The following is a 27,093-nucleotide window of genomic DNA, read 5'->3' as shown; positions in this document are numbered from 1 at the left end:
CTACTTCTTACAGATCCATTTCATACATAAGTTCTGTCATGTTTGTTTGCATGAGAAAATGTTAGTGAGATAAATAGTGGTAGCTGCCAACAGTCATCGTGCTACGTACTTTACTGATGCTGATGATGATTTGCTCCCCATCTCCCATAGTATGTTTTGTAGCAGAAGTGCAACCTGAACATGTCTTGGAATGCTTAACTTCATCTTAAGCAGGTGTAGGTAGTGACTTCTGTTGCTATGGTTAGGTCCAGGTTTGTCCATATCCCTTACACTTTAGAGGTACTGACATCTCTGTTCTGCTTTCAGAGGGAAAGCTTAAACATGCTTAAGGTAGCTGTATTTTTAAGCTGGCATTGCTGCTTCACAGTTACTGTTTGGGTTGTTTTTTTGGTTTTTTGTTTTTGTTTTTTTTTTTTTTTTGAAAAAAAAAGTTTCTAACTAAAATCTTATCTCCTGGTTAAAGAAACGTCCTGTTATACTTAATAAATTTGTGTGTGAATGTAATGTCTGGCAGGAGAAAAGGACTGTCCAACTGTTGTCTGTGGAGAAATGATTTGGCTTGTCTTGTAGCTAATCAGTTTTTATAGAGTATTAAATAGGCCATGTGTTAAAGTATCAGTTGTTAACACCTCCAAAATAAAATGTTTGTCATGTTAAAGAAGGAGAAAAATTGGTGAGCTCTCCATTAGATGGTGCTGCTGGGACTGAAATATTTATATACCTAATGGAAGCAGGCTTCTGCCTAAAACTGTTTTCATGGCTGTATTTTTTTTTTTTTTTTAAAGGACTTCTCTTTATTAAAATACTTTCCAAAGGCAGGAATACTTGCTAAGATTTTTTTTTTTTTCTGGTTTGAGATGAATAGATAAGATACTAAAAAGACAGGCTGTCTCTATGGGAAGGAGGTATGGAAGAAATAAATCATATGCTTTTTGCATGGGTGATTTAGATTTTAGCAGCTGCCTCTGTTGTAGCTCTCATCTGTTCAAGTGTGTTGACTCTGTGTTATGTTCATGCCCTGCTATCATGTAGATGGGGATTCTGCAGTATTAAAGAAACTCGGTGTCAAGAAATGCTTGATTTAAAAATCCAGAAATTAATTAGGCAGACCATTACAGCAATAACATCCTCATGAATCTAGTATGTGAGTTCCTGTCGTCTTGTTGACCCTGTCCACTAGCATTTCTTTTTAAAGAGCAGTGTTTTAACTAGAACAGATAACGATAGTATTCTTTTGCCTGAGCCCTGACTGACTAGTGATTTTAGAAGAACTCAAGGGAGCAAAGATGATGCCTACACACAGAGGCACTGAGTACCATCTTAAATGCTGTAGGAGATCCCAGATGGTCTGAAGTTGATGCCCCAAAAGTGTGCCGTCTTCCATGTGGCCAAACTCTTACCTGCCAGTCCTGCACATGTCTTGGATATTTTAGGGCATCTAAAGTTGTACTGCACACCCATGATTGGACACCTGACTCACTCTGCAATAGTTAAGAGTTGAGATATATATTAAATTAAAAAAAAAAAAAAAAATGTGCATTAGCATGTGTGTTTGTTAAATGCTCCTTGCTGTTACGACTCCTTTAAAGATAGCAAGTCAAGGTTGCTGAGGTCTTTGAATTCTCCCACACCACAGACCTGTAAGTAGAAAAAAACCCCTCATTTTTAGAAATGGTGTTGATCAAGAGCAATAGAAGTTAGGCAGGTTGGGTTCATGAAGCCACAGCCCTCTTCTCTTTATGGGTAGAAGTATTTTTATTGTGATTTAAAGAATCAAGGTAACTGTGACCAGCTAGCAAAAAAGTTTGGTAGTATTAAATAGTACTGAGCAAGAAGTGTAAGAGACAAAATATTTCTTAAACTGAGATTTTATTTTTTCTTTTGAAGAAGAGGTAGCCTAGCAAAAATCCACTTCTTGGGGTTGGAAAGTATAAGTACTTTCAGATCCAGCGGTGGGAAGCCTAGCTTAACAGACTTGGCCTGAGTTTAACAGCTGTTAAAGTGGTGCGCAGCAGCCAGTGGACTTCACATGTAATTTTCTGTTTTCAAAAAAAAGAAATTGAGAAGTTTGCAAAAAACTTTGTTCACTTTCTAACCTTGGCCAGGGTTAAAATGTGTGATTGCCGAGTGCTGTTAGTTCCCCAAAATCTAGCAGGTTGAAGTAACAGGCAGAGGGATGACTCTCTTTGTCCTTAATCATCCATTTTGGAATAATTTGAAATAATAATAATTTGAAATAATTTGAAATCATCCATTTTGAAATAGGAAAAGTTATCAGTTATGTGATAACTGGAGAAATGGACAAGCTGTTGTGTGAGAGAACAGGGCCATTAGTATTTTATCACTTTGCTAATAACAACTTACAGCTTGCTAATAATGACCCTTAAAGGGGCAATTAAAAGGTAACGATTATGATGTCATCCAGCCGTACGACTTCACATCAAATATGAACTTGCTCTTCTTCAGTTATGTGACTGGCTTGCGAAGTGAGGCCAGAACCAAAGGTGGAAATGAATCAGGCAGAAAGTAAGTTGTGCTTGGTCACCTTGAAGAGAAAGCCTTGATTCTAACATTGCCATAGGATAGCATATAGACAGAAGGGTGACAGTATTCTGGGCTCTATTAATAGATACTTAAATATTAGCAAAACCTAGCCTTGCTTCTTCCCTCCTACCTTGACTTGCAGCTGGTTAGGAGGCTACCTTTGTGTTTACAGGCTAAGACTTGGCAATTAATGGGATTTGTCATTGTATTTTGCTGTGCTTAAATTCCAGATAGAGGAATAGCTGTTGTTTTTATGTCCAAAATGGCACCAACAGCATATCCCACAGGAATGTTGATCAGAGAGGGCATAGTAAGGACAGTCAGGGAAGAAGTGACAATGTATTGTAGTATATTAAGGATGTGTATATTTATTTTTAGGTGAGGAAGGTAATGAGGGAAGGTCTAGAGAATAAGAGCAATATTGTGATACGCCCACCAAAAATGGGTGGGGTGGTGAAACTCATTTCTGTTTTTAAAAACTACTAAATGAACAAAGGGTCAAACATGAGATACGGCATAAATGAAGGATTTTATTTGCACAGGTACCTTTTGAGAAAGGTGTGTGGGACGTACTACTGTGCAAGAATTTATTGATATACGGGAAAGCTCTTGATAATAAATATGGGTGCTTGTCTTAATTTAATGTTGACCAAGAAAGGAAGGAGCTGGTTAAAAAGATGGAAGGAGGAGGCAGCTTGTGAAAGATTAACTTGAACTGATAAAATTCAGTATTTCTAGGAAGCGAAGGAGGAAAAACAGCAAAATAGAGAACAGCAGCAAAATAAAGAGAACAACAAGAATTCAGAAAATTTGTAGGTGAGATGTCGTAGGAAGCATGTTAGAGTCTAAGAGGAATTCAGTGAAGTTACCTTCTTTTTAGGGAACCAGCATGAATTAGTAATTTTTACTTTCTTTTGCACTGACACACAAATTGCTTTGGCTAAATCAGAACATTGCTAATGATCTGAAATTCGAGAAGAAATTGTATGAATTTAGGTGATGGTGTTAAAGATGAGTAAGAAAGAATGGCACAAGTGTGTAGGAAGAAGATTGGAGCATTTGAGCCATAAAACAATATCAAACTAACAGGGGAGATAAAAGGATAACGAGAAAATGTTTTTCATATGGTCTTGAGCAGTAAGAGGGTATTGTTCCAGTAGCTGATATGGAGTGAAAAGTGACAAAAGTTGATGCCAAGAGAAATGAAGTAATTAATTCTTCTTTCTTCTATCTTCTTCTTCAGAACCAACTGATATAATGCATAACCCAATTAGCTGTTAACTCTTTCACATCTGTTTGTGGTAATTGATTGAGGTTAAATGCAATTCAGAAGGGGTTTTGTATTTGATCTTGTGATTTGTTTTCTGTGATATGAGTGATAGGAAACTGAGTAATGAAATTTATTTTCCAGAAAAATTAGAATAAATGTTCTGTTTATAAACATCTGCAAGATAACAGAATGATGGTAAGGGCCATTAGAAATTCCTCTATAGTATTTTATCACGATTCTTTCTGTGTGCTGATTAAGGGTCTAGGGGACTGAAGAGAAGGCGTCTGGTTTAAAGGGCCTGGCTGCAAGGGTAGCATGCAATGGATTGGAAGAGTGAGCAGGAAGATGCAGGGTAACTGTCATCATCTTGTGTAATATTGCCTAGGCATCTGTTTTGGCTCCTGACATAGTTAACATTTTCCAACAGTGACTTTAAGGACTGAATAATAGAGAACAAACTCAGTAAGTTTGCAAATGGATACCAAACCGGGAACCCCTGTAAGTATTCTGGAGAACAGAGCTCCAGTTCAAAATGAACAGTCCTCGATGGGGTCAGTGGCATCGAGTAGCTCACTGCTCTTAAGTTTTCATATGGCCTACGTTTTTCTTGCAACCAAGGATACAGCTTTAGTTTCTCTTGTTCTCCTGATTTCAAATACTGAATCCAATTCAAGATGTCATTGAGCTTCAAAGTACTTGGCCTACAGCCTCCTATATTGTCTTAAACTAAATGCCTGAATCTGATGTTAAGACTAAAAGCAATGTGTCAGCCTTGGCGCTGTTACCAACACTGAAATGAAATCGTTTATTTCCCCCACTTTTAGAGTAGAGCCAGAGCTGCAGTGTGCTGGAACTTGCTTCGTACCTTTGGTAGTGTTGAAACCACCAGTGAACACGAGTTTTATGTTATATGATGTTGTGAAGTAAACTGTAAAAACCAAGAGGCCACGGTTTTGGGGTTTTTGGTTGGTTGGTTGGTGTTTTTTGGGGTTTTTTTTGTTTTTTTTTTTTTACTACCACAAGCATAGTAAATCCCAAGGAAGAGATGGGAAGGCCAAATAAAGATGTACCAGTATCTTAATGGCTGTAGTTAGTCACCAGGGCTCGAGCATCAGAGCCTATTGCCAAGTATTACATACAGTAAGTAAAATAGAAACAAGAACATTTAGAGAGTGTTTTAATAATACATGTTTCTATGTGGCCTTATTCCCTGTTAGAGCTCCCTGAGCCCATATGATACTCTTCTTAAACTGCTGTTGTCTCTTTGTTCTTCTGGTCTCTACTCATTTTCCTGTAAATAGAAGTGTTTTTAAGAAACCTTTAATGTTTGCATACAAGTGACTTCTGAGATGCTGTTTTCTTACGGCCTCCGATGAAACCACCCTACATATCCAGAGGTGCACTGCAAGAATAAAGAGGCCAGCGTGTAATGGCTGTAAATTACTACAGAAGAGTTCAGCTTCCATTGTTTTAAGCTAATGTAGGATATTAATCTGTTTTCAATAACTAGGATGAGACTAAGTGGTGACAGGGTCATTCTTTCTGCAGATACTCAGAGTGGTCAGTCCTCTCTGTGGCGGTATTGCAGCTTTGCTATGGCTGTGGCAGGACTAGTTAGACAGTCCAAATTAACTAACTTTGGAAAAGCAGGCAGAATGAGAATTGATGTCAGGCTGATGACTTTTCAAGATTATGTTAACGGATAAAACTGACCTACTGCTAATACTGAATGAGGCAGAAATGCATAGGGAAAATAGATCTTGGAATGTTACACATTTTACATCAGTAATACTGTGGTGGGTTGACCCTGGCTGGACACCAGGTGCCCACCAAGCCGCTCTATCGCTCCCCTGCTCAGCTGGACAGGGGAGAGAAAATATGACGAAAGGCTCATGGGTCGAGCTAAGGACAGGGAGAGATCACTCACCAATTACTGTCACGGGCAAAACAGACTCGACCTGGGGAAATTAGTTTAATTTATTGCCAATCAAATCAGAGTAGAATAATGAGAAATAAAGACTAAATCTTAAAACACCTTCCCCCTACCCCTCCCTTCTTCCCAGGCTCAGCTTCACTCCCGATTTCTCTGCCTCCTCCCCTCAGTGGTGCAGGGGGACGGGGAATGGGGGCTGCGGTCAGTTCATCACCCGTTGTCTCTGCCGCTCCTGCCTCCTCAGGGGAGGGCTCCTCACACTCTGCCCCTGCTCCAGCCTGGGGTCCCTCCCACGGCAGACAGTCCTCCACGAACTTCTCCAATGTGAGTCCTTCCCACGGGCTGCAGTTCTTCACGAACTGCTCCGGCGTGGGTCCCTTCCACGGGGTGCAGTCCTCCAGGAACAGACTGCTCCAGCGTGGGTCCCCCATGGGGTCACAAGCCCTGCCAGCAAACCTGCTCCAGCCTGGGCTCCTCTCTCCATGGGTCCTGCACGGGCTTCCCACGGGGTCACAGCCTCCTTCGGGCATCCCCCTGCTCCGGCGTGGGGTCCTCCACGGGCTGCAGGTGGATCTCTGCTCCCCCGTGACCCTCCATGGGCTGCAGGGGGACAGCCTGCCTCACCGTGGGCTTCACCAGGGGCTGCAGGGGAATCTCTGCTGTGGCACCTGGGGCACCTCCTCCCCTCCTCTTTCACTGACCTTGGTGTCTGCAGGGTTGGTCCTCTCACATATTCTCACTCCTCTCTCTGACTGCAGTTCCACAATTTTTTTTTTTTTTTTCCCCTTCTTAAATATGTTATCCCAGAGGTGCTACCACCATCACTGATGGGCTCGGCCTTGGCCAGCGGCGGGTCCCTCTTGGAGCCGGCTGGCATTGGCTCTGTCGGACACAGGGGAAGCTTCCAGCAGCTTCTCACAGAAGCCACCCCTGTAGCCCCCCCGCTACCAAAACCTTGCCATGAAAACCCGATACAAATACCATTGCCTGCAGTTTGCCCAAACTTAACTGTTTCTGGTGGTTGTCTAAACACAGAAGGCTTCAGGTTGCCTCCAGTCCATACTCTGACTTGTGGATAGTTGGACTGGAGGTATAAAGTCTGGGAAGTCAGTATGTCAGTAGAGAACTCTTACGGCTTCTTAAACAGTGATACAGGGGGCTTTATCTTCTTATGTCCACAAGCAGAGCACTGTAGAAGGACAGAAATCTCCATTACCCAAGAAAAGGAGTCTTTTCAGGTGCGTAGTGGTGTTCTGTCTGCCTCTGTCCTCTCCTCTTTTCCATTTGCCAGAGGACTAGGTCAGGGGCTGGACTATAGGCTAGAACACAGCTGCTTGTTGCCCCTGCAAGGATTTATTTTCTTTAATCCATCCTTTGCCTCTAGACTAGTGTGGGGTTTTTTGTTTTGTTTAAATTCGCATCGTGCGTTTTGTGTTTTGGATTACTGTACTGCGGTCCTTTCCTGAACCACATGGAGATATGTGTCAGTCAAGAACAACTGAAACCTCTATAGCATTATATTCCTATCTGAATGGAGGAAATTGTTTTCATGGTGTGACCTTAGCTTACGACAGTAGCTCCAAGGGTTCTGATCTCTGTAGGGCCATTCTGCAAAATAGCAGATTAAGCTTGCTCCAGCATGATTTCCAGATGTCTACTGCTCTAGGAAGAGCTGTGCTTACTCTTGTGATTTGAAGTGTAGTAATTGCCTTAGGTGGAAAACCTAAGGCAGACCACAAAACCAATACTGTTCTGGCTGTGGTTTTTTGATAAGGCATACAGGGAGTGCAGCCTGCCAGTTCGTGGAGGGTAAGGACATACTCAGTATGTGGATAAAGGCGATGATGTCCGTCTTAAGTACAGCGCTTTCAAGACTGACCAGAAAAGTCTAGTTGCAGGTGAGAAGCGTTTAGCCATCCTGGGGAACTTAAAAAGATGTGCTGCTGTCTGCTTTCTGCGTGACCTGGTGGACACCTTTGGGTCCTCGGGACGGTTCCCAGAGGTTGCTTTGGTCGCTGCAACACTGAGACATTGCTTTTTACTCGGGCAATGCAACTGTATCGCTGGTCTTGGTCTGTATGCTCCAGGGGTAGAACTTAGGCCTTCAGATGGGTGACTGCATCACCAGATACCAGAAGGAAACATGCTTTTGGTTTTGTTTTGCATGCTTTTTTTTTTTTGTTGTTGTTGTGTAATTAAAAAAATAGACTTACTCTTAAGTATCATTAAAATATTTTAAAAGCAGCAACTAAAATACAATCTGAGCAATCTGTATTTTTACATTGATCACTTCTAGCAGAATGAGGGGAATAATATTTGAGCTGTGAAATGTTTTGAATTTATTCTTTGATTTTAAATGTAATCCTTAAGCTATTATCAGCCCTCTGAAAACTGAGGAAAGATTCCTTCATTCAAGCTACTTTACTTGGTTTGAGTGAACTGGATTTTATATTAGAGTTGTGTTGCAGCATATTTTCATTGCTAGAAGAAGGAAAGAACACCTTTCAGTTTGTTACTGACTGTCTGTAGGGATTCTTGGCTCTCTTGTTAGCTTTTATTTCACAGTAAATGGAAGAAATAAGATGGTATCGTGCTTTCTTGTAAATCCATTCCACCTGTTTCACTAGTACTAATTTTCTACAAGAATAAAACTGGTAGCTTAAAAAACTACTTCGGTTCTCAGTATCGCAGTTCAGAAATGGCGACGATGTGCTAGCCAGTATGTTTTAATACCATTTGGTGGTAGTATTAAAACTACCTGTGTTTTCAATGTTCGTATTTCCTTCCTTTTATATCAGTGTAAATCTTTCCTATGCTGAATAGGTTGAAATACAGTAGCTAGTAAAATTAGACCTGTGTTGTGAAATGGAGCATGTATCTCGGATAGTTTCTTTTCTTGGTTTTGGTTTAGGTTAACAGAAGTATCTTTACATCTGCAGTTTCTGGAAATTTAAGAACACTGTGAACCTCTGGCCGATAAAAAATTTTCCCATTATGTAAAACATTCTTGCAGATTAGCTTGACTCACTAAATGGTGGCAGTGGTGACTTCCTCCATGAAGTAAATAGACTTTTGCAATGGATTTTCTGGTGAACTAATAAATCTCAGTGCAGCTTTTTGGTTTGCTATAGTTTGTTATGGTTTCATGCAGCCTTAACCTACTATTTCTCTTTTGTGCCTTCAGGCTTGTGAGAATTGTTTCTATAATTTAATAGGAGATGCTCGAAACCGACTTTACTTGTTTGTTTCCCAGCAGGAAAGCCTGAGTGCTTAGGCTTTAACTGAATCAAGACCAGCTCTCAGCAGTGGGAGACAATATATTAATCCATTGGAAGCACAGACTGCAGTCTTGTGTGTCACTGTGGTTTGTGTTGTGAATTTTTTTCATGTAAACAGGTAGGTAGCAACAACTCTTCTGCTGTGTATATTTTTGTGATATGTACATTTAGAAACCTCATGACAGTTGTGTGAGTTGGGGTTTTTTGTTGGTGGGGTTTTTTTTTTTTGGTAGAAGTAGTATTTGTATCATTGCATGAAACTGTAAAGTACCTTGTTCTCCTTTGTGTTTTCACATCTTTGAGTTTATGGTATTAATTTTACAAATCATCTTCAGTACTTGGACTTGCTTTAGTTATGAATGAGGGTGATACCTCAAAAGTCAAACAAGTTTCATTCTTATTTCTGTAAGTAAACCCTCTTATAGCCTTGCTCTTTCTTATTCTGTGTCTTCCACACAGTCAGAATGGACTATTTAGCAAGTTCTGCTGCAGTCTTTGCCTGATGGAATTAAGTTGCCTGGTAGTGTATGGAAGCTTCTTTATTTATAAATTTTTCATTCATTTTATCAGTTCTGTTGTATTTGCAAGGAAGGTAAGCAAAGTGTTACTTCCATTTCATTAAACATCTGAGGGAAAGATTTTTTTTATTTTTTATTTCAAATAGCTTAAAAATATGATTAGGACTCATAGGTGGTAGCGAGCTTCCTCAGTCAGCCACAGCATAATTTGGGAAACTACATTATACCTTAGTTGCAAGAGGAGAAAACATCCTGAATCTTTTAGAACAGTACATTAAATGTGTTGGAGGTTGTGCTTTCCTTCCTTGTTCCACTCTACTTTTTCTGGAGTTTGAAAAGAAATGATGCTTCTACAAAAAAGTTAGTAGTCCCGTTTGCCTTCAGTTTAAGCTGTAAATTAGGAATGGATAAAAAAAGTGAAACGTGCTCCTTTCAACTTCTTGACATCGACGTAGGAAATTCCTCAATGCTTCAGGTGAGCAATAGGGCTTGTGTCTTTGGAGAGCAGCAGCAGGTGATGCTCTGGGACTACTCTGTGGCCTGTTCCTCAGAGCAGGCGCAGCTTTATAAAGCTGGAAGGTAGAGAGGCTCTTTCAAAATTTTGTGTGGAAAAGGAGTAAAAATAAGCTTTTGCTACAATAACACTAGGCAATATGTTAAGCCCTATGACTAAGAACTTGTAAGTAACACATTATGTGAATTAATGATGTTGTTTATACACAGAAGTTCATCTTCTTGTCACAATAAGTTATTTTTGTAGGTTCACGTAAGAGTATAACACGTCCTTTCTAGGCTGTGATCTAGACATAGCACCTGAAGGATGCAGGAGGAAGAAATAGTCTGCTGGAATGATTGGATACTGTCTTGGCCTTTTCTCTTTCTGTCTTACTGTCCCACCAAGAATACATGGGACCTTGAACAATTTATGAAGCAGTCTTGCTATCTTTCTATAAGATTTTCTTCCTTGGCCCATCTTCTAACTCAGTGCTAGGTGTTTTTTTTCCTAAGAAATGCTGTGTGCATCCTTGATAGTATATGAATCCCATCCAGAAAGCAGTTAGGCTGCACATGGCTGTCTTCAAGTCATTCTCAGTGTCCTGAAGCAAACCAGGTTAAAAAGTGTCGTTAAGGTGCTAGTTTGAGACTAACTGTGGAAACTGAAAAATATTTAAACATCTTATTTTACCACTTATCTTCTGTTTTTAGGGGAAAGGAATATTTTTGGTCCTCCTTCCCCCCAGTTTTACCAAGATATAATTATGTTTTTGTGTTCCTTATTTCTAGTTGTTTATTCACTTTTGGCAATTCCCAGCTTAAGCCTGAAGTCCTATTATACAAGGTAATATGTATACAAGTATGTGAAGAGATGGGAACTTGGTAGGTGTCCAGGTAAGATCAGAGAAAGGAGGCATTGTATCTGTTCCTCAATGAAGGAGAATAGAAATGTACAGAAGTGCTCTAAGTCATGCAGAAAGTCTCTGATAGCTCTTCTGATTTTTTTTTTTTTCTGTTTCAAAGCCAACAGGCCTTTCCCCTTTTCAAATTCATTATCATATTTTTTTAAATGTGATACGTCATGTTTGGTCTGCAAACCAGGGAAGAGATTTGAAACTGAAGATGACCTCTAGTGTTAAATAAATTACTTTTAGTAGAGACAAGCTTAAAGTAAAACTAACTAAAACTTTGTTTAGGAGCCTAAACTGAGTATATGTTGTCCACGGCAGGAATTTCAATTTTAATTAAGCCATGTTAAAAAAGAAAAAAAAAAAAAAAAGTAGAATTGCTGTTTTAGTGCATGGAAACTCAGGAGCCTCTGTGAAGAGTAAGCAAAGGACTTGTGCACAGCTGTGAGAAATTAACCTTTCTCCCATCTGTGGGTGGGGGAGTGGGTAGTCAGTATGTTCATTATATCTGCGAGTCTGTACCTTTGTTGCCCATTACCTTTTCTTTAAAAGGCCAACGTAAACCTTGTTGAAACACGCCACTGAAAACAACCAACCTTTTCACTGCTGTGAGCCAAAACCCAAGAGGATGTATTTACCTCCAAACTCTCCCATTTCCTTTCTGCTTATCCCCATATAATGTGCCCTGAATGCTGGCTACTGCCCCTGCTCCTGGGGGGCTGCAGGAGAAGGCTGGGAGGTGCTCAGGAGCTGCTGGAGGTTTCTGAGCTTTCCATGTCATCCTCAGCATGTGTTCAGCCCAGCCTAATGTTCCAGTGAGGCCAAGCCAGAAAACACTGGGCAGGATCCTCCCCCAAGGAGGACTTAGATCTCAAGGAATAATAGGTTGCTGATGGTAGGCAGCTGGGCTGCTATGGGCTAAAAGATCTGGCCTTGAGCCTTGCTCTGCAGGATGCAGAGGGAAGGAGGGGTGGAAAGCAGTGATGAGCCTATTGTTGCAAATGAGCCAACAACTGGCTGATTGACAGTGAGTGCTCATTGTTGCTCCCTTTGCTCTTAAATGCAGCTGTGGAGGATGAAGAAGCGAGGGGGGGCGCGGAAAAGCTAACCCAAGTATACATTAGATTTCTAGTGTCCAAAGAGGCAATGGGCATAAATTACAAAAAAAAAAAAAAAAAGGCAAACCATAAAACTCCATCTGAACACAAGAAAAACTTTTGACTGTGAGGGTGCTCAAGCCCTGCACCAGGTTGCCCAGCGTGGTGGTACGGTCACTCTCTGTGCCGATACTCAACCCAGTGGGACGCCCTTCTGGGCAGCTGGCTCTCGTTGACCCTGCTTGAGCAGAGGGGGTTGGACTGGATGATCTCCAGATGTCCCTTCCAACCTCAACTCTTCTGTGAAAGCTTCTTTAATATTCTGATGTATTCTTTAGCTGCTGTTGTGGAACACTTGGGAAATAATTACAAATGCCCCTGCTGGGCATTTGTCTCACAAATGCCGCTGCTGTGTAATCACAGCAGTTTTAATTGTATACGGAAAGCATCCAAGTGTTAAAATAGTTAATTGACTAAACTCCCGGATTTAAGCAGCAAAAGCAAAAAATGCACCAGCACCACCACCCTCCCCAGAACCTAGAAAACTCCCAAACACCCCAAACCTTAAAAGACTTTTTTTTTATTTTTTAGTTTGTTAACCTCTTAAAATATTAGTGGTTATGAGAATAAAAGGTAGCTTTAATATAACTTATAAACAATGAAGTCACTAAATATAAGAAACAACTTAAAAATTTTAAAAAATGTTGCTGCTCTTTTCCCCAATTCCCTCTAGTTTTGCCACAAAGTAAAATCCCAAAATATCCCATGAAAAATGAAGGAAAAGAAAGGCAGGAACATGAGAGGAAGAACAGCAGGGAGAATCCTTAGAGATCCCACCAAACTCTGCAGTTTATTCCTTTCAGCCCACAACTAATAAGACATGAGATGATTTGAATGGACTTTTCTGTAACTGTATTTCTTGCCTGGGCTCTTTCAGTCCTCCCCTGTTTGTATTTTGCATAGCCCTCAGAAAGACTGCAGTGCAGTAATGGGCAAAGAGGGAATTACTAGGAGGTAAAATCAAGCTATGGTTGTTCCACTTGCGGTGTTGTGTTGCTGAGATCTGCATTTTGGAGCAGAGGGTAATGAAGGGCTGCCTTCAGGTTTCCAATTTGGAGATCTGACTGCTTGCAGAAAAAACATGTGGATAAGTTTTCATTAAGTGTCCCTTGTGTGTGCATGGCATGCTGGACAGCCATTAAGTTTATTGATGCAGTGGTTTGTTTTCTTCTTGATATGAAACACTTGCAGTTTCTGCCTAATACTTTGTTTTTAATCCTCTGTGCTCAGACAGTGGAGAATAAGGTAAGGTACTTTTTGTTGCCTAACATATAAAGGATAATAGAAGTAATTTCTGCATGTTGTAGCATGCAACAATAACTGCGTTCTGTTGGAAAGTAAAAGTTTTGATTACCTTTTTTATTGCTTGTAACTCATTGAAATTCATTGTAATAAATTCCCCGAATTATCTAGTATATTAAAGTTGACAAACAGTTATTTGTACTTCATATGTATTAAAATATTTTTTTTGAGTCAGTTTTTGCTTTGATTATCCAATATAATAAGGAATTGTTTTCAAGAACAATGTTCTGGGAATGTTCCTTCTCTTATGTTAATCTTAAGAGCTAAAAACCCAATCCTTTCTATGTCTTATCCATGTCTTTGGATGTTTTTTTAATGCCAGAATTTTAAGGGCATGGCACTGTCATAACGCTGCTGTTCAGCTGTGGAGTGCTCTTGTTCCGTAAGAATGAAACCTTGGAGGTGCCTGAATTCTCTGTGAATCAGAGGGGGTCGGTTGGTGTGTTGGGAGAGAAAGGAGAGGCTGGAAGTGCAAGCTCCCTGCACTAAATTCAGCTTTATAGCTAAGAATGAATAGACAGTGACCAGGGCAATCATAATTGGTGTCTAAACTCAGGATGGGAGCTTGAAAGAGCTTTAGAACGTAAATTTCTTGCTGAGTTACTATATTAGTATTTAGTACAGAAATTCATACTTCATTCATGACATCTGTAAGAATTACGGGCTGATTTCAATTTATATACCGTTTTGGTGGGGAAAGTGTTGTACAGTTGCAGATCTTTTCGTATGAGTAAGAGTTTATTCCTGTATTTTTCTGTAAATCCCAGTGCTTGGCTATTTTTCCAGATACTATGTTTCTAGAATGAGCCAGATTGGGCTTTCCTGGGCCAAGGTGTTTCTTTTGCCAGATCTGTCACCACTCCTTAGCCTGTTACTTAATAAGATTCTGGTCCAAAGTAGCATGGCTGCTACTTTGTTAGTAGCAGTAGCCTTTCCTTTCTACCTCCTGAGGACCAAAGGTGAATTGTAGCACGTAACAAAGATCAAAAAATCAGAAAGCCACAAAAAAGGCCCATCTATAGCTGTGGAAGTTTGTGGCATTTCTCCTGACTAGATAAATGTTACCTTGGTCTCATGTTACAAAGTCAATTACTTTAGACGTGATAACAGGAATGAGAGCCCAGCACATTTAGTGGCAGGTATGCAATTCTGTGACTGTCTGAACTTCCATGAGCAGCTCTGTGCGACTGCTGAGGCTGATCCATCTTCGCAGCATCCTGTGCAGGATGAGAGCTGGGAACACGCTGCCGAGGTGGGCCCTTGGTGCCGCTCTGCTTAGTGTCATCTGGGAACATCGCTGCTCTGGCACTACGGAATAGCTGCTCAGATTTGTCAGGGTTCACTGGCACTGTTGGACTCTGTGGTAGGTGGACGCAAACTTCGTTGACAAGATTTGAGAAGCTAAAATTCTTGCAAAGATGTGGTTTGACTATGTGTGTTGTAAATGGTCAGGTGAGGTTACTGCAACGTGCTTACAAAGTGTTGTCCTTGAAGTGTAAATGTGAAGAGAGACTGTGAGGACTTCAGATTTAGTGTCGTGGTGGCCTGGGCATTGTTGTAGCATTTGTTGCATCTAAATTTTACTATCAACATTTAGGAATGCACGTAGATAGAGATTGATGGAGAGTTGTATTAATTATGCTTTCAGCCTCTTTTTCTCTTTTTCTGTGTGCCTGTAAAAATTTCAGGATCAAACAAGCTTCCCCAAACCAGGTTGCTTCCTTCTAATGATCTGTTTGAATATTGTCATAGGGTCATTGTGGTTTTTTTAAGAAACATTCTGCAGAACAATTAGTTACTTTCCCAGAATTGGGCTGATGTTTCCAAATGGAATTTAACAGACTGTTACCAAGAAAATGGCACTGCTCTGAAGATTTTGTACAGTCTGTAATGACACATATTGTATCTGGGTGGAGAAGCTTGTGTGTGCGTGAAGGCAGGAAAAATTAGCTGTGATTCTTACTTTCTGCATGTCCTTTTATAATGCTGTTTTGTTGAGAGTCCTTTGTGAACAATAGTGGAGGAGAGGAAAACAATGGTTTAAAAATTATATGGTGGTATATTACCTATAATGGTCTTTATGTTATTTTTGAAATTTATCATTAAAAATTAGTTTGATACTTCCTCAGTTTCATTAGACTAACTTTACAGATGCTGAGAAGCCTGTTATAGGGTTTTTGTATGAAGGTAACATAACTTAAACTTTTCTTTCTTTAGGGCAAAGAAAGAAACTGGGCAGACTATAGCAAAGCTTCCCTTATTGGCAAGAGTAAGGAGAACGCTACCAGAGCATTGAGAAAGCCTATTCTCCTTTCTCCTCAAGCTGCCAATCAAATGAGATTCAAATAAAACAAAGGAAATGTAAGCAATCAAAGAGTCTATCAGATTTGGGGGAAATGGAGGGGTGTTAGTGTGTGGGGAAAAAAAAAGAAGTATACAAATTTCATCAGGAAAACTGTTGCATGAACTTTGGAAATCAAGAGGTTTTTTTTAAACTAACCAGTCCCCTTTTAATATTGTAATCTCTTCAGTTGTCTTTCAAGGAGAATCGTTATGTGAGTAGTAATATATAATTTCAGACTGATACAGAGTTTACCTGGTAGCAGATAGCTAGTGGAGGGGTTAGAAGAGGTAGTGAGTAGGAACAAAGGTTGGGCTGGGAAGAGGACAAGAACTAACAAGGATTTCAACCTGTGTGCCGTCCTGACAGCAGCTGTGATACTGGGAAGGTATTTGAATGGAAAAGGGTCTTGTAACCTGGTCTTAAGGTGAACGTGTTATAACGAGTAGATTCTAAGAAAGTACATATATTTTATGGAATTGTGTTACTGCTAGTTTGGAGACTCACCTTTAATCTTCTAATGCTTGTAGCTTGACTTGCGGGTTGCTTGAAACTGTATTCACATCTATGTCAAATTCTTTGGTGGCACTGCCACTGCTTTGTGTGGCTGTGATATGGTAAAATTCTTTCTTCTTGCTTTTGGTTTTAATATAACTTTTTTTGGCTGCTGGGAAAAAATCTCACATTTGTCAAGCATGAAAATTCTGATAACATTGGATAAACTTTGAAGGAGAAATATTTATTTGGGATTATAGATTGATCTACTTTCTCTCATAGGATTGTGGGGTTTTTTTTGGCCTTTTATTTGAGTGCATGGCTGAACTGGACCGTACTCAATCCAAACTGCATGATCTTTCTAGTTAATGGTTAGGACACTACATTTATAAAGGAGTTTGTTTTTTGTGGTGTTTTTTTTGTTTGTTTGTTTGTTTTTTCCCCCCTCCTAAAGCATGAGTAGTTGGATAGAGGAGAACATTTTACCTGCTCAGTCATTTTACTGCATTGAAGTAGGTGGTTACCATTCATGAGGAGTAGTTTTCCACTTGCCTGCCATCTCAAGCTTTGCTGGAAGTCTTCTCCTTTTTTGCCTTGGTTTTTAATTCAGCATCTAGTCATGCACATAATGTTTTCTCTTTACATCAAAAATGTAATACAACTTTTTGTGAGGATAACCATTGATACTGATGACTTTGGTCCGAATTTTCATATGCAGCACTTGGTTTCCATTGCACTGCTGCTATGATGAAAGGTAGATGCCAGGAAAATATATTGCAAAAATCTGTGTTGTTGATTTTTATGTTGTGCTTCAAGGTAAAACTTGAATGTGGTAGTGGAGGGCTTGACTGAAACTACTGCTCAAAAATCCTCAGATGAGAGAAAAAAGGGGGCTATATAAAGGGTAGTATATGAGTACAAAAAGTTAGTATTAATAGAGATGAGCTCTTACTTGCGTATTATATTCAGCTTAGGCCACTTTTTAAAAAAAATAAATCTGGAGATGGTAAAAAAAATTGGGTGATGACATATCATTAAAGATTTATAATTTTCATATGGGAAGAAAGAGAAAATTGGGATTGTCCTCATTCAGCTGAGCCTAGATACTGTAGATTTGCCTTAATTAGAGCTGCTGTTGGCCCTCTGTCCTCTGTGAGCGCGTTAATGAAATCCCTTACTTAGTGAGACACAGAAGCTGTTTGGATTGATAACAAAATGTATCCTTGTTCCAAAATGGGATAACCTTCACTTATACTTATTTGCTGACAGCTATGCCGGTGATAGCTGTGATTAGTAAAACTCTGGTGTAGTCAATACCCAGGAGAATAAATTAATAAAGCTGTATAAAGAAAAAAAAAAAATACAGCGTGAGTTTGCGTACAGCTAGTTTCATAATTCCTTCCCACCCCCCCAAATAACTCTCTTGAAAAGTGGAAGATGAAAAAAAAAAAAAACAAACCCAAAACAAACAAAAAACCTGCCACCCCAAAACAAACAAACAAAAAAAACAAACGAAAAACCAAGGGAAAACTAGTTCTTGACACTGTGTGATTAACCTACAAAACTTGCTGATCTGAGATAACACTAGGAATTTTCTGCTCTTGGCCTCAAAATAATTGCTTCTAGGGTTAGCAGAGGTATAGAAGAAACAGGAATCATGCTTAACAGATGCTTTGGAGTTACCCTTTTATTTATTTTTTTCTTTTTCCTCCAACTGCTGTATGTTGCTAGAAAACTTTCAACTCTATCTACTGAAAGCAAATACTCTTATTCCATAGGCTTGAATGAAATTATGACAGAATGTCAGTCTGTGCTGTAGGCTATGAGCCTATCACTAGTGTCGTGTAGAGGCTGTTTAATGATGGAAAAGAATCCCAGGAACTGGATTGTGCCTGACTTCATGGATGTCTATTACGGCATTTTTTATGTATTTTGGGACTTTATGTGATATTGTAGGAAATGCATTGGTATATGTTCTTAATTGGATTGAATTTGACACTTTTTTGAGATCCTCTAAAGGCAGCAGTACAAGAGCTTCCCGAACAATGTGAAGCAGTTAGAAAGCGTTCTTCGCAGAAGGCTTTATGATGTTACCATGGTAGTTCTGCTTATCTATAGAGGCGAGGGTACCTTGACCTCTCTAGCTGTTTGTCTATAATATACCTAGTGTTTTCAGATCCTGAAATTGCTTCATATAGATCATAAAGCATTGCACTGCAGTTTAATTGGAAAGTAGTACGGGAAAAAAAGGGCTTTTTTTTTTTTTTTTTTTTTTTTTGGAGACTAATGCTCCAACTGGAAGTTATTCTTTGCATTCTGCATATCTAGACTGTGCCTACATGGATATTTATAACTCAACAAGTTCCTTCCTTTCTTACATTGCTGGGAAACATGTTTTGTGAATTTGTGAATCTAACTCTTCAGTTACAAAAAACCCAGCTTCTTCCATGAACACCTTTATAAGGGTAAAAAATGCTTTAGATAGCAATGAATGTGAAGTACTGATTCTGAATATTCTGACAAGTCTGAATTAAGGGTCTATGACTTTTTCCAAACCTTGTTTTTTGCTCTTGAAAACTTCGACTTCAGTAATACATTTTTACTAGAGATGTAGAAACTCGAATACACTTTAGTATAACTAGAAATACTAGTACAAGTGTTTTGGTGGTTTGTTCTTTTGTTAAATTATTTTGTTTTTCTGTGTGTTTGTTTTTCTTCTAGATTCCATTTACAGATGTGTTTCAATTGTTTTTTTTTTTCCCTCTAATAGACAAATCTTAACACCACTCCCCCACCCCATGCCCCCCGGCTTTTCCCAAACTTCAACATGTTGGTCATAGAAAATACAGCCTAAACAGTGAAGTATACAGTATAAACACTGAAATCACTGAAGTTAAACCTGATATCACTTCATTAAACAAGTGGACAATGTTTTTGTCTTCCCCCACATTCTGATAAATAATAAAATAACAGCAAACGACAAAGGAGTTGCCCTTATGCTCTTTTTTCGTTTTTCTTCCTGAATAAAAGGCAATGATTTTAGACAAAGCTGAAGATGTCATCTAGAATGGTGGAAAAATCCACTTAAGATTAGTGAGAGGTTGAGATCTGTGCATGAATGAATGTCTTCCAGGCAGTTTAATGTTAAATAAAATATTCTGATGATGTCGCTTGCTGTTGTTAGTTTCTAGAATTTCATTAGTATTTAGGGCAGTGTGAAAAAGTAATTATTTCTTATCTGTGTTTCATAGTATGCAGTGGTCAACTGGATAAAATGGAAGAGCAGGAGGTGTTTTAGGTGGGTGAGTTAGTTTCCATAGGAGATGGGATAAATAGATAGATAGAATTTTATTTTTTTTTTTTTGAGCTTTGGATGTAGGCTTAGAAAACTTACTTTTGGTTAGAATGGAAAGAATTTCTTGTGGAAGTGAGCTACTGTGATCTCAGTTTTCTGGGACAGCCATTTCTAGTTCCACAATACTTCATTTCAACATTGAATTCAAAAAGTGCAGAGCCATACTTGAAGTTGCATTCTATTTCATTTACCAGCTTCCTCTATACTCTGCTGTGTTCAGAATTTCCTGGGAGGATTAGTTTGTTAAAAATGAGCTGCATTTTTAAATTAGACTAACTAATATTTTTGGGATTCTTGAGAAGGCAGTTTTCCTGTAATTATTTATAATAAGCCTCTTGAAGTGCTCTGGGGTTTTTTTTATTTGCTGGTCTCTGACACCTTTGCCTTCAGGTACTTTCTTCTAATAATTGCAGAAGATGAGGTAAAGAATTTTAAGACAGGTAGTACCTCTTCTTAGATTTCAAGGCTGGATTCATTAAGAGTCAGCACAGATGCACTCTGCCAGAAATTGGCAATGCAGAAAGTATTCTTCATGCACTTGCCAGTCAGCAGAGTAGATAGATAGACTGTGATTTGAAGAATATCTGTTGCTATTCTGCTAGACTTTTGAAATTTCATTAGGTTTGAAACTGAGGATCTCTTTGATTAACAGAGTGGAAAAGAACAGCATCTGTTGATAAGTCTTGGTTTAAAAAAAAAAAGAAAAAAAAGACTGAAAATAGAGCAAGATTTTTCGATTCCTACTTGGTGATTTTAGACATGAAGAGACTTCGGTGTCTTAAGTTGATATAACATAAAAACAAGTTGTTTCTGATAAATCATGTAGCAGATTTTTCTTGAAGGCACACCTTGGGAGGAAAGGGGGACATTTTAGGTCACTAGAGAATGAGACATCTTTTTCTAGGACTGTATACTTTGGCCAAAATGATTTGGACATGCCATCTGCCTTAACCCTTGTTGATCCTTGTTGGGATTTGTCATGGGTAGTTCAAATTTACCGTTTTCTGGTCATAGCAGGCATAAGTGGGAAACATTGAATGACTTCTCTTTTGGGTGTGTGTGATTTGACATTACCACTTGTAACATGTGAACGAATGACTTCTATGCTGTGCAACAAAAGCAAAGGAAATATTAGGCTTGCTGTAAAATGAGAAGTGGAGAAAATCTGGACTGATGGAAGTAGCTTTCTATAAAACCAGAGTATTCAGAATGCAAATATAAACTGGTTTTGCTAGTTCTCTCTTCAAAGCATATATAAAACAATTTTGTAAAAGGAAACTACCTTTAACTTTAAATATTATGATTAATGTGGCATTTCCCAGAATATTTGATCTGAATATTTTTCCTCTGTGGTGGATTAGAACTTTTCCTTTATAAACAGAGCCAGAAGTTACAAAAAAATACAGAGTGTTGATCCGCTTCCTCCACAGGGGACTGGCGCATGTATCTCAATCATGGACTTCCCCTGAACAGCAGAGGAAGAGATTAAAGTACACTTTGTCCTATGATCATCTGATCATCTTTTCATCTTTCCTATTTTTAAATGCTTCTACTAAAAACCTCATGTAGAAATATGGATCCCAACTGGGGGTTAATTTCATAGGTGAAATGCAATAACCTTGTACGTTTTCTCTCCTGCACCCATAGACAAGAACCCAAATTGGAATTCAAAATGCAGAAGAAAGTACACAGGGCGAGCTTGGACAGCATGTCTCTTATCTGTTGTCCTCTGACCCAGGCGTTCAAAGCTTAAGAGGTCTTTTGATTTCTAAAAGAGGCTTTTGATTTCTTGCACTTCAAATGACTTTATACTGTGTTTTGGTAGCCCACTGAGATTACGAAGTAATTATTGAGAGCTGTAGATAGCAAGTGTAAGTCAAAATACAAACACTTTGTTTTTATGACTGCCTCAGGCTGAATCTTAAAGCTGTTTTGCCAGCCCATGTGTCATGATTCAAAAGAATGCTGTTAACTTTCAAAAAAGTAATAGTTGAACATCGTGTCAGGTAAAAATCAGCTTTCCTAAATTGCACTGAAGTATTTTTCTGTTATCTTTTTTTTTTTTTTTAATAGTTAAAATTGAAACTCTTTTGAAGTTTTTCTTCTCATCAGTGCAGTATGTGTTAGACTGGAAGTTAATTGTATTCAACATAGTATTGGGTGGTGATTAAAACCGTCAGTCCCTGGGCTCCTGGATACTCCAAAAGAAATTAATACTACATTATTGTTTCTAAATATTCCCATCTCATCTCTTAATACTGATGTAATTACTTTGCACATCTATCCAATGCTTTCTTTTCTGTTTAGAATCCAGAAATTTGTTACACGCAGGAGGGAGTATATATTAGAACTGTTTCCATGAACGCATAGTGCAGCAGGCTTGCTAGATTGAGTTCCCTGTACTGGGATGCTGGTTTGTTTAATCCTGTAAGACACTTCACATGAATATGTAGACTCATTGTTGAAAGAAATGGAGCCAAGGAAAGTGATAAAAAGTTAAAAGAATAAAACAATGTAAAACTTCACTTACCATTCATTTTCTGCTATTCAGTCATCTTGCAAACTAGAACATGGAAAATACACAATGTTTGTGATTCAAGTGACATGCATGGTTGTTCTTTTGCAAGAATGTCAAGATACCATTTTTGGTTAGACTTCTGATTTTCTAGTTCAGATAGGAAAAGAAGGAATAGCCTGTACCATCGAAGCCAAAAATAGTTTTGCTATTTGTTCAATAGTTTTTACAGGATAGAGACCTTAAAGATTATGGTGAAATCTGGGTTTAGTTGCTTGAGAACATAGCAGTTCATGTGTCTGAACAGGTCTTTTTTTCTACATAAGAATATAATGCCATAATTGCTATAATAAAAACTCCTCACAGAGGAGTGTTAAGCATTGGAACAGGTTGCTTGGAGAGGTGGTGGTATCTTATCCTTGGAGTTCTTGAAAACTCACCCTTGGACAACCTGATGTGACTTTGAAGTTGGCCTTGCTCTGAACAGGCAGCTGGGCTAGATAAATCTCCAGCGGTGCCTTCCCACCTCAGCCTCTCTGGGATACTGCACTAACAGGTGACTGAAGAGCTTGCAAATGGCAGAAACTTCTCGTGTGGAGAGTACTCGGTGTCTTCTCTGTGTTTTCAAATGCTTCTATCCTACTTGCTTATAGGCAAGTAATGATTTTTCTTATTGATCTTCATCTGTTCTATTATGTGTATGATCTCAAGGTTGTCTTCACAGTTAGTTTGCATTAGTTTATGCAAGGAAGGTGGATGCTTATGGAAATACGGGGCAAAGTTTAAAGTAGTTAAAATACCCGATTTATTTTAACACAAGGAAAAATAAGTTTTAAATATCAATGCTGCTTCTATATTTGTATAGGAATTGGACTTAGTATTTGAATGTGTTGCATAAAAGAAGGTAAGGAATGGTCTCATCTTTTTTGCTAGCGTTGGTGACCAGCACCCTTTCCCCATCCTCCCCTATCCCCCTCAGAATTTCCGCTTAAAGCATGTGCTGGAAATACCTCGGCACTGGTTGGTTGATCCTATATATGCTTCATAGAAACAGTGAACAGCGCTTCAAGCATAAGTGCATGGAGAAAGGAAAAAATACATCAGTAGTTCCCCTGTGCAAACAAGAGGAGGGAAAATGCCCAGGCTTCTGACCTCACACAAGGCAAAATTGATGGATGGTCCTCTGCTTTCAAACCTGCCTCTCCAGTGCTGCTTCAGTGGCTGCCTAGATATTTTTGAGGAGTATTTGCAGTTTATTTATCCGTTGTTCTTCTGTGCCCCTGTCCAGACTCAACGGTGGGGCTTTTACCAGGATGCCAGGCTGAGGGGTGGCTGCATGTTGTGAGAGCGGGCCTCTGCAGCAGGACACCCTCATGCCTAAGAGCTCTAGAGTCAGGATTCCCATGGCAGTCTCCCTGCTTAGCTTTAATATTTTTTGACATGTGCGCACTGAGTAAATTGATAATATGTTGTCAGCAATATACTGCTTTCAGCTTGCATTATCGTTTTAACCAGTCATCAAGGTGTGACAGTATATGTTGCACATTGTAATCTCACTTGGAAGCAGAAGCAGAACTGAGTCAGAAGACTTGTCTAAAAGATGGTGAAAGAAAGATGTATGTTCTTTTCAGTAAGTATGTGCTAGAAATTTATTAGAAGCTATAAAATGCTGAAATATAAGACAAAGGAAAAGTTCAGATTGTTTTAATAATTTAATTTTAAAGATTTCTGTGTGATAACTTGAAGCAATAATTCTTGGTGATAGAAAGCACATGGGCTAGGAAGACTGAAGAGCTGGAAATACCACTCAAGGTACCTGATGATTTGGCTCTCTGAGGTATCCTGTGAAGTACAGAAGAAAATTCTGTGAAGAGTGAAACTGATGAAGCCTGGTTTCCTACTAATCTGTGCTCTACATCCCCTTTTTTTACCCCTACTCCCCCCTCCTCAATTAAAAGAAAAAGAAAATCCTCCAGCCCACCCCCTTCCATTATAATATTGGAGGAGACGAAGACCATGAAGTTTGTCTGGGCAAGAGGGAGCAGGTGTTCTCGGCTGGTTTGGATGTAGTTGTGTACTGACCGGGCAACTGATAGACCATACAGAGGTGGTGATGATGAGGTTGCACTTTTACAGCCTCTTGCTCACTGGGACACTACATTAAGTTTCTCTTTCTGTTCCCCACATAGCTGCTCATTTTCGTGAAACCTATCTGTCCAGCTGGTTCCCAAGTGGTTTTGACAGGCTGGGAGGAGAGCACAATCACAAGCCCTATCTCATTAAAAGCTAAATTAAAAAAAAAATATACTCCACGCTACCAAAAAAATGACCTAGTTAGGATGCGATGCTGAACTTTGTGTGGTTTTACACTTTTTAGATAAAAATATATAAACTGGTTTTTGAAGAGGAAAGGTTGAATCATCTCATTGGCCACTTTTCTGCTGTGATCTTTAGCTCCCTGTCCAAGTTCAGGTTTCTTTTTCAGAGTTTAATTTAGATATTGTGCATGTAGTGCTGTTCTGTTTGAGTAACTACTGTTCTCAGTGCAAATTGTAATTTGATCGGAAAGCTTTTCTGTCCTAAGTAATAACCAAATTAGATTGTGTCTTCTGTTATCCTCTTCTCTGGTAACGTAACAAAAACATTTATTTCAGATAACTTCTTGGCCTTTTTGAATTTGAAAACTTTGGCAAAAGCTTATTTGCTTTGTATTGTCAATACACTGAAACTGTCTTCATGCAGAGCTTGCTAGGTGCCAAATCCTGTAGTTCTTTTTGCAATCAATTTTTTTGGGGGTGTTTTAGATTATGTAAGAGTTATGATTTTTTTTGTTTTTTTCTTTTTTAGATGAAAATTTATTTTGAATTTTTATAGAAGCGTTATTGTATTTCTATGTTGCAAATTAGGTTTATTCCGAAAGAGCAAATAAAAAGTATATGTGGTATAATACAGAATACTAATGCAGATCTCTAGGATGTTTGCCCTCTCTGTGGTGAGAACAGCTCCTTGCTTAAACAAGGCAAGAGCAAAACGCTTTTTGTTTGGGAACTCCCATGCTTTCTAATTCTTGGAACATCTTTGTCGGTAAATTCACTTTTGCTTCCAGTTTCTAAGCCTCTGTACTAATGTTAGTATGAGTTAAGTAACAACAGATTGTTCTAACCTTTATTACAGCCTGTACAGCGTGAAATATTAACTGAGGGCCGGCCTCAGATACTTGAGTAACACTTGTATTGAACAAGAGTGGTGACAAAAATGAAGCTCGGTGAGATACGACGGAGTGGAGGAAGCAGTGTCACCCATCTGCTGACCAGAACAATCTTGGCTTCTGTTGCTCGGCAGAAGCCTATGCTGGCTGCAGGAGAGGTGGCGGAAAGAATGTAATCAGCAGCGGACAGATTCGACCTTGGTGACTGTGCCTCTTTTTATGTGTGTATCTGTCTTGAAAGATGATCGTCGAAGATTTAAAGGTCTTAAAAGACATCTAAAAGTCATATTCTTTTATTGTGACGATTTTTCCCAGGGATAAGAAACTGGAGCTTAAGAAATAGCTAGTGGTGAATTAGGAGTTAAGATTTAGCTTGCTGAACAAGAACCAGAGTCTTTGACTGGATGGCAGCTTGCCATGCCTTTAGGAATTGGAGGCCCCCCACCAGAACTGGCCTATCTTGGAAGTTCTAGCCAGACTCCTCTCCCTGCTTTCTGGAAGTGTGTTATCTTCACTGCTCTAAGTGCATAGTATCTTACTGAGGTGTGACTTCAAAATTGCTTCTTGTTGGCAGTTTGAAACATGATTATGGGGATATAATCTGAGTCCTGCTGTTAAAGATTCCTGAAAAGGAAAAGAAGACATTGCAGAAGTCACCCTGTAGTGGTATCTAAACCATAATAGAAAGCTGTTTGCAAACGGGTGGCAGTGACATGCTTGTATTATCTGCACTTGTGTTCACCGCTGATCCCACATACAGGTGTAAGAGCTTGTAACTCATATGCATGAGGACATAGCTCTGTGCATACAGATTTCTGTGTGCAGTTTGATAGATGTTATGTCTCCCTACCCCTGTGTTAAGTGCAGCTCTTTTGTTGAAATAAGGAGGTTTTGGTGTTCTTTTAAGCTCAGTTCTCTATTGTATTTTATTGCAGTACTTCCTGAGTGGCTTCCTAGTTTTGCTGCATAAGAAAATGCTGGCAGTTCAGAGTATTGTGGAAGAGAATTCCTCACCAAGCTGGCTACTCTGCTGCTGCGCTTGTTTAGCTTTTCTGGTCTGACATACTTGCTTCATAAAACAGAAATATAAAACCTGAGGCACACAAATCTGACTGTTAGACATATTGCATAGTAAATTTTATTTATCAGTGTGCTTTCTGGTTGTTTTCTGTGACAAGACATCCAATACGTCAATTCCAAAAGTGGAGTCCTGTGGAGCCCTGTGCGGTTTATTTTGGTATGAAATCTCTCTTGACTGCTGACAGTCCAGCCCCTGAGCAGTTTCGTATCTCTGTGAAACTCTCACCTGCTGCTCATTTGGCATTTGGTACTCTTTCTCAGTTAAATCTTGAATATTCTCCTTCTCACCCCTGCCTGCCTCCTTGTGACTAATTATTCAGTTTCCATGAAGAAATTGTGCTATTGGAAGACTTCACATCTCTAATCATCTTCAGCTTATTTTGTTTGGAAGAAACTTAATGGGGAAACAGACATTCAGTAGTTGTGTGAAGTTCAGGAACTTTGTGCTCTCTTGACTTGCCAATTCTCCTGTCAGCATCTCTCTTAGTGCCTCTCTTTCTGAATTCCTTCTGTAGGTCAGAATCAGGCCATGCCTTGTTTTATTCTGGCGTTTTAAGGAAAATCACATTCCCTGTGTTGTTCTTACCAGTCAACACACTTGAGGTTGGCTTTTGACTTCAAGAGTTGACAGAATGGTAGAGGTCTTGAATATGATTAAAAAAATGCAGTTGCAGAGGGAAAAGAGGCGTTAGTA

At 39.2% G+C, this 27,093-nt stretch overlaps 1 protein-coding gene across 3 annotated transcripts in view; it reads left to right on the top strand.

Annotated features, from left to right (window-relative positions):
• Window positions 1-27,093, top strand: part of TRAF3 (TNF receptor associated factor 3) — a 65,393-nt gene that overhangs the window by 8,052 nt on the left and 30,248 nt on the right. The window contains exon 1 of one of the 3 annotated variants that reach the window (XM_082316864.1): window positions 25,468-25,520. The exons of the other annotated variants lie outside the window; for them this stretch is intronic. The gene's annotated coding sequence lies outside the window, so the exon portion shown is untranslated. Of the gene's footprint in view, window positions 1-25,467; window positions 25,521-27,093 lie in introns of those variants that run through there. 3 annotated transcript variants of the gene reach the window in all.

The sequence above is a fragment of the Platalea leucorodia genome (assembly GCF_965183815.1).
Source record: "Platalea leucorodia genome assembly, chromosome: 7".
NCBI classification, from domain to species: Eukaryota; Metazoa; Chordata; class Aves; order Pelecaniformes; family Threskiornithidae; genus Platalea; species Platalea leucorodia.
Note: the sequence above shows the minus strand (reverse complement) of the source record. Positions and strands in the feature narration are given on the sequence as shown.